Raw genomic sequence first — 14,418 nt, 5'->3', positions numbered from 1 at the left:
AAAGTCAAATTAAATTTATTATCAAAGTATACATACACGTTACCATATACTACCTTGTGATTCATTTTCCTGCAGGCATTTACAAGACAAGAAAGAAATACAATAGATATTATATTTAAAAAAAACAAAAACTAACAACCAATATGTAAAGGAAGAAAAACTGTGCAAATATAATATAAATAATATGGAGAATATGAGTTGTAGAGTCCTTGAAAGTGAGTGCATAGGTTGTGGAATCAGTTCAGTGTTGAAATGAGGGAAGATATCTATATTGGTTCAGGAGCCTAATGGTCATAGGGTAATAGCCGTTCCTGAATCTGCTGGTGTGGGACCTCCTGATTCAAACTAAATGAAGACTTACTGCATAGTTTGAAACTAGATTCATTGATTCTTTAGTCTCAAAATTCTTTGATCTATACAACACTTTAGTTTACTTTCACAACTTCCAAAGCCCGCTACTTGTTTTCAGATATTAACCACCCTTGATGGACCTGGCCGGGGTTTGATCATGGCAAGGTTTTCTTTGAGTCCCTGACTCAGGGTCTTCTTCAGTGATTGCTCTCCGAAGTCACTATTGATGTTCCTCTCATAAAGTACCCTTTTATACATTTCAAACACAAGAGATTCTGCAGATGCTGGAAATCCAGAGGAACACAGACAAAATGCTGGAGGAACTCAACAGATCAGGCAGCATATATGGAAAGGAATAAAGTGTCGACATTTTGGAAGGGTCTCAGCATGAAGCGTTGACTCTTTATTCCTTTTCATAGATGCTGATTTCCACCAATAGTTTGTGTGGGTTATTCTGTTTTTATACATTTCATCACATACAGTACTTTCCAGGCCTTGCTGAATTCTTTATCACTATTCACACAACCATATATCCAATCCTTACCCACCTGAGCACAACTTTCTTTAACTCCAAATTCCTCCCAACTCCATCCGACTATGATTTTAACTATTTGCTTCATTAATTGCTAGACTGTGCACTGTACTCCATCAAATGTCCTTTTGCTGTTGCCCTGAGATTGAAATTTTGATATTCATCTTTATTTGAACCAGATATATTTCCTCTAATTGGAGCATTTTCTTCAGTTTTCAATGAGATGATTGGTACTAAGGTTATGTCATTTTGCGCCATCATCTGTCTTGATGGGTCAATTGCAAGAAATATGAATAGAATTTTGTACAAGTTCCAGCCAGGATTTTTTTTGCAATGCTGTTTACAACATGAATGCAAGTTAATTTATTGTTTGTTCATCATGTGCCATGTTGTATGATGTGGGTGATCATGGTCTTTTGAACATAATTGTTCTTGGCAAATTTTTCTGCAGCAGTGGCTTGTCATTACCTTCTTCTGGGCAGTGTCTTTACAAGACGGGTGACCCCAGCCATTATTAATACCCTGGCGTCAGTAGTCACATATCCAGGACTTGTGACATTCACTACTGCTCCTATGACCATCCACCACCTGCTGTCATGCTTCATGTGATCCAGATCGGTGGGTCTAAGCAGGCGCAACACCTTGCCCAAGGTTGGCCTGCAGGCTAGCGGAGGGAACCCGCCCCCTAATTTAATTTATGAAGAATAAATTAATGATTCTGCCACAAAGGAAATGATTTTCTTCTCATGAATTTTCAAAATACTATGAAATAAGTAACCTGAGAATCTTTTACCATTGGTCTGACTAGATATTCTTTGAAATAAAAAAACATAATTGCTGGTTGTACTCAGCCGGGCAAACAGCATCTATGGAGAGAGAAATAGAGTTAGCCATTCAGATTGCTGACTTTTTGTAAGAATCTTAATGAAGGATTCTTGATCTAAAATGTTGACTCTATTTCTCTGCTGCCTGACCTGCTGAGCATTTCCCACACTTCCTGTTTTTATTTCACATTTGCAACATCTGGAGACACTTTGGTTTCCATTTAACTTCTTTGAAATCGCTTACACTGCCACATCTCTGTTGATCTGGGCACATTCATGGCTGATAAATTATCTTATGCTAAATATTGTTATGTTTGTGTATTGGGTTAAAATGAGGTCAAACTTTGGTTTGTTTACATGTTGCGGGCAAGATGTAAGTCACCACTCCAAACAAATTCATTGGAGACTAAATTCTGGAATAAACGCTTCCAGACATGAAGAAATGGTGAAATGTGCCCAAGAATGCCTGACAAGAAAATTAGCTTGATATAAAAGTTGGCACAATACCAGTAAACGACTTCAGTTTCAGAGAAGTGACCCCTTGACTAATCTCTGCCATTTAATAAGATCCCAGCTATTCTGATTCTGATCAGCTCCAAGCTCCATCTATCTGTGGTAACCTTTCACCCCTTTGCTAACAAAAAGTCTATTCAACCCCATCTTTTACTCTGTTACCACCACCAGTTAAGAAAGAGAAATCTATAGAGGCCTGGCCCTCTGAGAGAAATAAATTCAGCTCAACTCTCTCTGAATTTTTAAAATGTCACCTCCAATTCGAGATTTTCTGCCAAGTGGAAGATCCTCTCTACAGCCCCTATTTCATGATCTTGTATGTTTCAATAAGGTCCTCTGTTCAAGTCAAGATTCACGACTCAAGCTTATTTGTTGTCATTCTTCAGTACACAAGTGTAAAGGAGAGAGAAATTAATTTTACTCTGGATCCGACGCAGCATAAAAAACACAAATAAAAACACAATTAAGATAAACATGAAAGCAATTCCGTAAAGCACAATGTGCAACTAATTGTTTTTATACATAGTCTGATTGTATGTACATAAAGTGACATTAAATAAACTGTCCTACCTTTCCTCAAGAAAACCTACATATAGCATGAGGAGGAAGAGGAGGAGGGGACAAAGGAGAGGGAAAGGGGAGAGAGAGGGAGAGGAAGAAGGTGAAGATGAAGAGGAAGGAATCAAGTGGCAGCTTCATTTGCTGTAAGCGGGGTTAAGGAAAGCAATGGAATCAACTCCAACATTCTGCTAAGTTCATTCGCAGAGAGTCACAAATAAACAAATTGCCATTTCTATGTTATAATGAGGAGTAAAACTGCACTGAGAAGGGAATTATGAGTCTAATTCAAGGAATTAATGGAAAATACCTGAAAACTCACACACACCATCTGGCTGTGGAACAGTTATAACCCCTCAACCATCAGGGGCCTGAACCAGTGTGGATAACTTCATTCACCTTGACTCTGAACTGATCACTGAACACAACCAATGAACTCACTTTCAAGGACTCTACATTATTATTTATTCATTTATCATTTGTTTCTCAGTATTAGTTATTTATTCGTTTATCGTTTGTTTTTGTTTGACTTTGTAGTGTTTGTTTATTTTTGCATGTTAGTTGCTTGCCAGTTTATGTCTGTGGATTTTCATTTATTCTAGTATATTTCTTCATTTTATTGTGAATGCCAACAAGAAAAATGAATCACCTACAATATTGATATATTTGATAAAAAATACTTTAAAATTTGACCTTTGAACTTTGAAGTTGTAGGGCATGAAACATAAGAACATAAGAAATAGGAGCAGGAGTCGGACATCTGGCCCGTGGAGCCTGCTCCACCATTCAATAAGATCATGGCTGATCTGACCATGGACTCATCTCCACCTACCTGCCTTTTCCCCATAACTCTTAATTCCCCTACTATGCAAAAATCTATCCAACCTTGTCTTAAGTATATTTTACTGAGGTAGCCTCCACTGCTTCATTGGGCAGAGAATTCCACAGATTCAACATTGTCGTGGAAAAGCAGTTCCTCCTCATCTCCGTCCTAAATCTCAAAAGAATAACAACAATCTTCATGTGAGTGAAAAACCAGAATTTCAATGACTGAATACAACGGAACAAAGACAAAATTTAAAGCCCTTCATTTGATTTGGAAGCTGATAGGTGAATTATTGGCACAAATCAAAATAAATAGATAGGATATAGCTATTATCAAGATATGGTTCCAAAGTGACCAAGATAGGAATTAAATATTTCAGGAGACTTTCAGAAGAGATAGAAAGTGTAATGCAGCTGGGGTAAACTATTTTAAAGAATAGGATAATCCCGTGGGGAACATCTTGGCCCATGGAATTCAGTAGAATCAATATGGGGAAACAAAAATATCCAGTGTCACAGAACATATATGGATGGAGTACACTGGCCCTAAAACAGTAATGGTAATAAATTAAGAATTAGAGGAGCATGTAACAAAGGTAATGAAGTAATCATGAATCATTTAATCTGCGTACAGACCTGGCAAAGAATATAAGTCATTGGGAATGAGCCATTTCGGCAGCCCAATCAGCGGCGGGAGCAGCACACAGTGAGGAGGTTTCTCGCAGGTCGGCAGTGCTCGTTTAAAAGGAGAGCTTCGCGGGCATTCGGTGTCACTCCAGTGGTCCAATTGGCGGCAGGAGCAGCACAAAGCGAGGAGCTTGGTGTCATCCAGAGAGGAGTAACTAGAAGTACAGAAGGGACAAGCAGAGCGGCCATTGTTGGGAGTGGGCCAGTGGTGAGAGTGGGAGAGTCAGGCTTTGGCTCAGAAGAGGTGCTGGCTCTGGGTAAGTTGTCTAGTAGGTTTCTGTTAAGTTTCCCTTTATTCTTACTGTGCCAGGGGTATTAGTGTAGTTTAAATGGCCATTGTGTGTCCTTCATGCCAGATGTTGGGGTTCTGCGAGACCCTGAGTCTCCCAGGGAACTAAGTGCATCCAGCTGCAGCTCCTTGAAGACTGTGTTAGAGATCTGGAGCAGCAGCTGGATGACCTTCGGCTTGTACAGGAGACTGAGGAGATCATTGATTGGAGTTACAGGGAAGTAGTCATCCCAAAGTTGCAGGAGGTTGGGTGACTGTCAGGAGAAGAAATGGGAAGGCAAATAGGCAATTAGCACGAAGCAACTCTGTGGCCATTCCCCTGGATAATAAATATACCATTTTGGATACTGTTGTGGAGATGACCTCCCAGGGAAATGCCACAGAGACCAGGTTATTGGCACTGAGCATGGGTCCATGGTGCAGGAGGGAAAGAGGGAGATGAGGAGAGCAATAGTGACAGGGGATTCAATAGTCAGAGGAACAGACAGGAGATTCTGTGGATGTGAACAGGACACCCGGGTGGTACGTTGCCTCCCAGCTGCCAGGGTCAGGGGTGTCTTGGATTGCATCCACAGCATTTTGGAGGGGGAGGGAGAGCAGCCGGATGTCTTGGTACGTATTGGTACCAATGACATAGGAAGGAAAAACCTTGGTCCTGAAGAGAGAATTTAACAAGCTAGGCAGAAAGCTGAGAAGCAGGACCTCCCAGGTAGTAATTTCTGGATTGCTGCCTGTTCCATGTGCCAGTGAGGGTAGAAACAGGATGATCTGGCAGATAAATGCATGGCTGAGAAGCTGGTGCAGGGGGCAGGATTCAGGTTCTTGGATCTTTGGGATCTCTTCTCGGGGAGCTATGACCTGTACAAAAGGGACAGGTTGCTCTTGAACCCAAGGGGACCAATATTCTCATGGGCAGGTTTGTTAGGGATTTTGGGGAGGGTTTAAACTAATTTGGCGGAGGATGGAAACTAGAGTGAAGAAAGAGGAAGGTGGGCAAAGGGGATAGTATGGCTCTACTGGTAAAGAATGGCATCAAATCATTGGAAAAATGTGATACAGGATCAGAAGATGTTAAGAAACTGCAAGGGTAAAAAGACCCTGATGGCAGTTATATACAGGCCTCCCAACAGTAGCTGGGATGTGGACTACAGATTACAACAGGAGATGGAAAAGACGAGTCAAAAGGACAATGTTATGATAGTCATGGGAGGTTTTTACATACAGGTCGATTGGGAAGATTGGGTTGGTAATGGATCTCAGGAGAATGAGTTTGTTGAAAGCCTATGAGATCGCTTTTTAGAGCAGTTTGTTATTGAGCCTGCTGGTGGATTAGCTATATTGGATTGGGTGTTATGTCATGAACCAGAGATGATCAGGGAGATTCAGGTAAAGGAACTCTTAGGAGGCAGTGATCACAATATGATTGTGTTCAACTTGAAATTTGATAGGGAGAAAGTAAAGTCTGATGTAGCAGTATTCAGTGGAGTAAAGGAAATTATGGAGATGTGAGAGAGGAGTTAGCCAAAGTAAAGTGGAAGGAGATGCCGGCAGGGATGACAGCAGAGCAGCAATGGCTTGAATTTCCAGGAAAAATGAGGAAGGTGCAGGATAGATGTATGCCAAAAACAAAGAAATATTCAAATAGCAAAACAGTACAACAGTGGCTGACAAGGGAAGTCAAAGCTATATTAAAAGCAAAAGAGAAGGCATACAACAAAGCAAAAACTGGCAGGAAGATAGAGGATTGGGAACTTTTTAAAACCCCAAAGAAAGCAACTAGAGAAATCATTAGCAGGGAAAAGACGAAATATGAAAGCAAGCCAGCAAACAATTTCAAGGTGGAAAGGAAAAGCTTTCACAAGTACATAAAAGAAAGAGGGATGAGAGTGGACATAGGATCGCTAGAAAATGAGGCCAGAGAAATTATAATAGGGGACAAGGAGATGGCAGGTGAACTGAATGAGTATTTTGCATGTCTTCAATATGGAAGACATTAGCAGAGTGCCAGATTTTGAAGAGTGTGAGGGAAGAGAAGTGAGTGTAGTTACTATTACAAGGCAGAAGGTGCTCAAAAAGCTGAAAGACCGAAAGCTGCTTAAGTCACCCGGACCAGATGAACTGCACCCTAGGGTTCTGAGAGAGGTAATGGTAGAGACTGTAGAGGTATTAGTAATGATCTTTCAAGAATCATTGGACTTTGGCATGGTTCCAGAGGACAGGAATATTGCAAATGTCACTCCACTCTTTAAGAAAGGAGGGAGGTAGCAGAAAGGAAATTATAGACCAGTTAGTCTGACCTCAGTGGTTGGGAAGTTGTTGGAGTCAATTGTTAAGGATGAGGTGATGGAGTACTTGGTGATACAGGACAAGATAGGACAAAGTCAACATGATTTCCTTAAGGGGAAAACCTGTCTGACGAGCCTGTTGGAATTCTTTGAGGAGATTACAAGTAGGATAGATAAAGGGGATGCAGTGGATTTTGTATATTTGGATTTTCAGAAGGCTTATGACAAGGTGCCACACATGAGGTTGCTTACCAAGTTAAGAGCCCATGGTATTACAGGAAAGTTACTAGCATGGTTAGAGCATTGGCTGATTGGTAGGAGGCAGTGAGTGGGATTAAAAGGATCCATTTCTGGTTGGCTGCCAGTGACTAGTGGTGTTCCGCAGGGGTCGGTGTTGGGACTATTTCTTTTAATGCTGTATATCAATAATTTAGATGATGAAATAGATGGCTCTGTTGCCAAGTTTTCAGATGATGCGAAGATTGGTGGAGGGGCAGGTGGTGTTGAGGAAACAGGAAAGCTGCAGAAGGACATAGACAGATTAGGAGATCAAGAAAGTGGCAAATGAAATAAAATGTTGGAAAATGCATGGTCATGCACTTTGGTAGAAGAAATAAATATGCAGACCATTTTCTAAAATCCAAAAATCTGAGATGCAAAGGGACTTGGGAGTCCTTGTGCAGAACACCCTAAGGGTTGAGTCATTGATGGGGAAGGCAAATGCTACGTTAGCATTCATTTCAAGAGGTCTAGAATATAAGAGCAGGGATCTGATGCTGAGGCTTTATAAGGCACTGCTGAGGCCTCAACTTGAGTATTGTGAACAGTTTTGGGCTCCTCATCTGAGAAAAGATGTGCTGGCATTGGAGATTGTTCAGAGGGGTTCACAAGGATGATTCCGGAAATGAAAGGGTTATCATATAAGGAACGTTTGATGTCTCTGGGCCTGTACTTGCTGGAACTTAGAAGGATGAGGGGGGATTTAATTGAAACCTTTCGATTGTTGAAAGGCCTAAACAGAGTAAATGTGGAAAGGATGTTTCCCATGGTGGTGGAGTTTAGGAAGAGGGCACAGCCTCAGGATGGAGGGGCATCCAATTAAAACAGAGATGTGGAGTAATTTCTTCAGTCAGAGGATGGTGAATTTGTGGAATTTCTTACCACAGGCAGCTGTGGAGGCCAGGAGGTTGAGCATACTTAAGGCGGAGATTAATAGGTTCTTGATTGGCTATGGCATCAAAGGCTACGGAGAGTAATCCGGGTAGTGGGGCTGAGGAGGGGAAAAAAGGATCAGCCATGATTGAATGGCGGAGTAGACCTGATGGGCCAAATGGCCTAATTCTGCTCCTATGTCTTATGGTCTTATGGTCTTATGGAGTTTTGTGGCACATTTAAGAGATGGTTTTCTAGATCCATATGTTAAGGAACCAATGAGGGAACAGCCTACTTTAGATCTAGTTTTGCGTAATGGTAAAAGGTAAATGGATGAACACAGGACACAAAAGCACGCCACAGGCTCTTTGGCCCATGATGTTGTGCAGACCTTATAACCTATTCTTAGATCAATCCAACTCTTCCCTTTCACATAGCCCTCCATTTTTCTATCATGCAATGACTAACTTTCAATGAACTGATACATGGTTCCTAAGTAATGTATATCCCTCCAAATCACAAACCCTAGCTGAAAAAGTGATTTATCTATGACAATCCCAAGGTAACTGTTGATCAAAGCAGAAGTCCTCTGGTGTTGCCAAAAAGTAACAATAAGCCGGGGGATTGGGAAAACGCACAATTCAGCAAATAAGGAGCAACATAGTAAGGAAGGGGAACTTGGAATATGACAGAAAGTTAGTGAGACTCATAAAGACATGCTGTCAGAGCATTTATAGAAGCATAAAAAGGAACAGATGAGCAAAAGTTCCTTGGGTCCTTTACAGACCGAGTCAGAAGAATTTACATCAAGGAATAAGGAATTGAATTGACTTTATTTCTTACATCCTTCACATACATAAGGAGTAAAAATCTTTACGATACATCTCTGTCTAAATTTGCAATGTGCAATCATAGTCATTTATAATAATTTATAATAAATAGAACAGACAATGTAACAGAGAAATACACTCAAATCAGCGTGAGTTAATCAGTCTGATGGCCTGGTGGAAGAAGCTGTCCCAGAGCCTGTTGGTCCTGGCTTTTATGCTGCAGTACCGCTTCCCAGATGGTAGCAGCTGATAGATTGTGGTTGGGGTGACTCGGGTCCCTAATGATCCTTCGGGCCCTTTTTTCACACCTGTCTTTGTAAATGTCCTGAATGATGAGAAGTCAAAACTACAGATGTGCTGGGCTGTCCACACCACTCTCTGCAGAGTCCTGCGATTGGGGGGTACTGTTCCCATACCAGGCAGTGATGCAGCCAGTAAGGATGCTCTCAATTGTGCCCCTGTAGAAAGTTCTTAGGATTTGGGAGCCCATAACAAACTTCCTCAACCGTCTGAGGTGAAAGAGGTGCTGTTGTGCCTTTTTCACCACACAGCTGGTGTGTACAGACCACGTGAGGTCCTCGGTGATGTGGATGCTGAGGAATTAGAAGCTGTTTACCCTCTCAACCCCAGATCCATTGATGTCAATAGGGGTTAGCCCATCTCCATTCCTCCTGTAATCTACAACCAGTTCCTTTGTTTTTGCGATATTGAGGAAGAGGTTGTTTTCTTGACACCACTGTGTCAAAGAGATTACTTCTTTCCTGTAGGCTACCTTGTTATTGTTTGAGATAGAGCCAATCAATGTAGTGTCATTGGCAAATTTAATTAGCAGATTAGAGCTGTTGGTGGAGACACAGTCATGGGTATACAGGCAGTAAAGGAGGGGATTTAGGACACTGTCCTGAGGGGCACCTGTGTTGAGAATCAGAGGTGTGAGATGAGGGAACCCACTCTTACCGCCTGTTGGCGATCTGACAGAAAGTCCAGGATCCAGCTGTACAAGGCAGCGTGAAGGCGGAGGTCTCTGAGCTTCCTGTCAAGCCTGGAGGAAACTAAGTTGTTGAATGTTGAACTGTAGTCCAAGAACAGCATATGCACATAAGCAACCTTCTTCTCCAGATGTGTAAGGACGGTATGTAGATCAGCATCAGGGAAACTAAACAAAAGTATTTTGTTCTTATTTTTACACTGACAATCTCCTGGATTTAGGGAAATACCACTCTGGAGTAAATCAGCAGTTTAAAGATACCATCATTGGTAAGTAGCTACTGCTGGTGAAATTACTTGTTCTGAAAGGCAGTAAGTCCCAAACACATGTTAGAGTAAGGATTTAAAGGAGGTTGCAATAGAGTGAATGGAATCTTCAAAAGACATCTTCCAAAATTCCATAAGTTCTAGAATGTTTTCTATAGATCAGAAGGACATAAACATAACCCCACTATTTAAAAGAGGATGAAGAGATAAAATAGGAGACTACAGACCAGTTAGCCAACAGGCTGAGTATCAAATCATTAAGGATGCAGAGTCAGAAAGGGTTGCAAATTCAGTACTCAAGGTGTTGTATCTAAATGCATGTCGTATAAGAAATGTGATCTTGTTGCAATATTACAGACTGCCAGGTATGATGTTGTGGCCATCACTGAATTGTGGCTGGAGAATGGTTGTAGTTGGGAGCTGAATGTCCAAGGTTACATGTTATATCAGAGGGATAGGAAGGTAGGCTGGGGGGTGGGGGTGTGGCTCTACAGGTAATGAATTGCATCAAGTCAGTAGAAAAATGTGACAGGATTGGAAGATGTTGAATCCTTGTGGGTTGAGTTAAGAAACTTCAAGGGTTAAAGGATGTTGATGGCCGTTATATACAGGCCTCCCAACAGTAGCTGGGAGATGGACCACAGGTTACGACGGGAAAGAGAAAAGGTGAGTCAAAAGGGCAACGTTACGGTAGTCATGGGAGATTTTCACATGCAGGTTAATTGGGAAAATCAGGTTGGTAATGGACCTCAAGAGAGTGAGTTTGTTGAATGCTTAAGAGGTAGTATTTTAGAGCAGTTTGTCGTTGAGCCTACCAGGGGATCAGCTATACTAGGTTGGGTTATGTAATGAACCAGAGGTGATAAGGGAGCTGAAGAACCAATGATCACAATATGATTGTGTTCAACTTGAAATTTGATAGGGAGAAAGTAAAGTCTGATGTAGCAGTATTTTAGTGGAGTAAAGGAAATTATAGAGGTGTGAGAGAGGAGTTAGCCAAAGTAAAGTGGAAGGAGATGCTGGCAGGGATGACAGCAGAGCAGCAATGGCTTGAGTTTCCAGGGAAAGTGAGGAAGGTGCAGGTCATGTGTATTCCAAAAATGCTCAGATGGTAAAATAGTAGAACTGTGGCTGACAAGGGAAGTCAAAGCTATTGTAAAAGCAAAAGAAATGGCATACAACAAAGCAAAAATCAGTGGGAAGATAGAGGATTGGGAAATTTTTAAAAACATACAGAGAGCAACTAAAAAAATCATTAGAAGGGAAAAGATGCAATATGAAAGCAAGCTAGGAAATTATATCAAAGTAGGTAGTAAAAGTTCTTTCAAGTATGTTAAAAAATAAAAGAGCAATGAGAGTCAATATAGGACCGTTAGAAAATGAGGAAGTAGAAATAATAACGGGGGACAAGGAGATGGCTGATTAACTAAATGAGTATTTTGCATCAGTCTTCACTGTGGAAGACACTAGCAGAATGCCTGATGTTGTAGTGTGTGAAGGAAGAGAAGTGGGTACAGTTACTATTACAAGAGAGAAGTTGCTCAAAAAGCTGAAAGACCTAAAGGTACATAAGTCACCCGGACTAGAGGAACTGCACCCTAGGGTTCTGAAAGAGGTAGTGTTAGAGATTGTGGTGGCATTAGAAATGATCTTTCAAAAATCATTGGATTCTGGCATGGTGAAGGAGGACTGGAAAAATGCAAATATTACTCCACTCTTTAAGAAAGGAGAAAGGCAACAGAAAGGAAATTATAGACCAATTAGCCTGACCTCAGTGGTTGGGAAGATGTTAGAGTCAATTGTTAAGGATAAGGCGATGGAGTACTTGGTGACACAGGACAAGATAGACTGCCTTCACATGAAGCTACTTACCAAGTTAAAAGCCCATGGTATTACAGGAAAGTTACTAGCATAGTTAGAGCATTGGCTGATTGGTAGGAGGCAATGAGTGGGAATGAAAGGAACCTTTTCTGGTTGGCTGCCATTGACTAGTGGTGTTTTGCAGGGGTCGGTGTTGGGATCATTTCTTTTTATGGTGTATATAAATAATTTAGATGATGGAATAGATGGCTTTGTTGCCAAGTTTGCAGATGGTATGAGGATTGGTGGAGGGGCAGGTAGTGTTGAGGAAACAAGTAGGATGCAGAAGGAATTAGACAGATTAGGAGAATGGGCAAGAAAGTGGCAAATGAAATACAATGTTGGAAAATGCATTGTCATGCACTTTGGTAGTAGAAATAAACATGCATATTATTTTCTAAATGGGGAGAAAATCCAGAAATCGGAGATGCAGATGGACTTGGGATTCCTTGTGCAGAACACCCTGAAGGTTAACCTGCAGGTTGACTCGGTGGTGAGGAAGGCAAGAAGTCTAGAATATAAGAGCAAGGATGTGATACTGAGGCTTTATAAGGCACTGGTGAGGCCTCACCTTGAACATAATTTTGGGCCCCTCATCTTAGAAAATATGTGCTGGTATTGGAGAGGATCCAGAGGAGGTTCACAAGGATGATTCCAGGAATGAGAGGGCTTATCATACAAGGAATGTTTGATAGTTCTGGGTCTGTACTCACTAGAATTCAGAAGGATGAGAGGGGATCTGATTGAAACCCTTCGAATGTTGAAAGGCCTGGACAGAGTAGATGTGGAAAAGAGGTTTCCCATGGTGGGGGGGGGGGAGTCTAGGACAAGAGGGCACAGCCTCAGGATGGAAGGGTATCCTTTCAAAACAGAGATACAGAGAAATTTCTTTAGCCAGAGGGTGGTGAATTTGTGGAATTTGTTGCCACATGCAGCTGTGGAGGCTGGGTCATTGGGTGTATTTAAGGCAGAGATTGATAGGTTCTTGATTCAACATGGCATCAAAGGTTACAGAGTAGAAGGCTGGGAACTGGGGTTGAGGAGCAGATGGGAAAAAAAACGATCAGCCATGATTGAATGGAGGAGTAGACTCGATGGGCCAGATGGCCTAATTCTGCTCCTATGTCTTATGGGGTTTTATATCAGCGGAAGGGGAAATGCTGGATTCCATTCTCAAATAACTGGTTCTGACACACTTAGATAATAATACGATTGGGCAGAGTTAAGGCAGAGTTAACATGGATTTAGGGAGAAATCATTAAAGCAAATCTATTGATTGTTTTGTAGCTGTGGCAGAATAGATAAGGGTGAACTATCTGATATGGTATATTTAGATGTTCAGAAAGTGCAGAATAAGAGAGTGTTAAACCGAATCAATGCAAGGCATTGGGAGTAACATGGTGCATGTTTTGAAGGTGAATTAATGGACAGAAAATAGAGGGTAGGGAAAAGAAATGAGTTATTTGCAGGTTGGGAGGTTATGACGAGTGATGACCTGGAGGGCTCACACAGGGACCACAGCTGTTTACAATAATTTCGAGGAATGGATCATGGATAATGTATCCAGGTTTGATGATGATGCAAAAGCTCAAAGTAAATTTATTACCAAAGTAGATATATGTACCATATACTACCCTGACATACATGCTCTTACTGGCATTCATAGTAGAACAAAGAAATACAATATAATCAATTAAAATATATACAAAAACAAAGACTGACAAACAACCAATGTGAAAAGAAGGCAAACTGTGCAAATACGAATGGTCATAATAATAGTTAAATACATAAATGAATAATTTTGAGAACATGTGTTAGAGTCCTTGAAAATGAGTCCATAGGTTGTAAATCAGTTTAGTGTTGACGTGAGTGAAATTATCCACATCGGTTCAGGAGCCTGGTCATTGAAAGGTAATAACTATTCCTGAACTTTGTGGTGTGGGACCTAAGGCTCCTGTACCTCCTCCTGATGACAGCAGCAGGCAGGTGACAGTGTGGATCTAAGGCGGATGCAGAAGGCCCTCAAGGTGATATAGACACGGTCAGTGAATAGGCAAGAATTTGATAATTGGAATATGCTGTGGAAAATTTACAGACTAATTCATTTATGGAGTTTCTTCAACATGAAGAGCAAAGTATTTTCTGGGGATAACAGGGGAATTTCTGTACCATTGGATTAATTAATTCTGAGACTTGCAGCTCAGACATTAAGTATTGTAGAAGATAATGTCATGAAACACACATTCAGTCAATAAATATATAACATCACAGAAGAATTTACTGCAACTCACCCAAAATCCAGTTTCTATTTTACAATATATTTTATCCAAACACATGAAAGTGAAGATCTACACTGATCTTTACTCCCCTCACAATCTACTCAAAATGTAGTATCCTTATGAGCACACAGAAAGTCGAATGCACAAACATTCTACTGGCTGTGAAGAATTCTGAGTAT

The sequence above is a fragment of the Mobula birostris genome, chromosome 12 (assembly GCF_030028105.1).
Source record: "Mobula birostris isolate sMobBir1 chromosome 12, sMobBir1.hap1, whole genome shotgun sequence".
Taxonomy (NCBI): domain Eukaryota; kingdom Metazoa; phylum Chordata; class Chondrichthyes; order Myliobatiformes; family Myliobatidae; genus Mobula; species Mobula birostris.
Note: the sequence above shows the minus strand (reverse complement) of the source record.